This window comes from Propithecus coquereli, unplaced genomic scaffold (assembly GCF_000956105.1).
Source record: "Propithecus coquereli isolate 6110/MARCELLA unplaced genomic scaffold, Pcoq_1.0 Scaffold1086, whole genome shotgun sequence".
Classification (NCBI taxonomy): Eukaryota; Metazoa; Chordata; class Mammalia; order Primates; family Indriidae; genus Propithecus; species Propithecus coquereli.
In genome coordinates, this window is record NW_012134814.1 from 56,779 (window position 1) to 57,242 (window position 464).

The 464-nt window shown below is 37.7% G+C and overlaps 1 pseudogene; it reads left to right on the forward strand.

Moving 5' to 3' along the window:
- LOC105813268 overlaps window positions 1–317 on the forward strand; it is a 37,145-nt pseudogene extending 36,828 nt beyond the window's left edge.
- The last annotated feature ends 147 nt before the right edge of the window (window positions 318–464 follow it).

Genomic DNA, 464 nt, shown 5'->3' on the forward strand with positions numbered 1-464 from the left:
GGTGTTCAATGCTTACCAAACATAAGAGAAATCATACTGGAGAGAAACCCTACAAATGCGAAGAATGTGGCAAAGCTTTTAGGTATTACTCACATCTTGGTGTACATAAAAGGAATCATACTGGAGAGAAACCCTACATATGTGAAGAATGTGGCAAAGCTTTTAACTGGTGTTCAGTCCTTACCACACATAAGAGAATTCACAGTGGAGAGACACCCTACAAATGTGAAGAATGTGGCAAAGCTTTTAAGTGGTGTTCAATGCTTACCAGACATAAGAAAATTCATACTGGAGAGAAACCCTACAAATGTGAATAATGTGGCAAAGCCTTTACCCAGTGCTCTTACCTTATTATACATGACAGAATTCATACCTGACAAAAATACTACAAATGTAAATATGTGGCACATCCTTTAATAACTGCTCACATAGTACTTGACATGACAGGGGTCATACTGGATAAA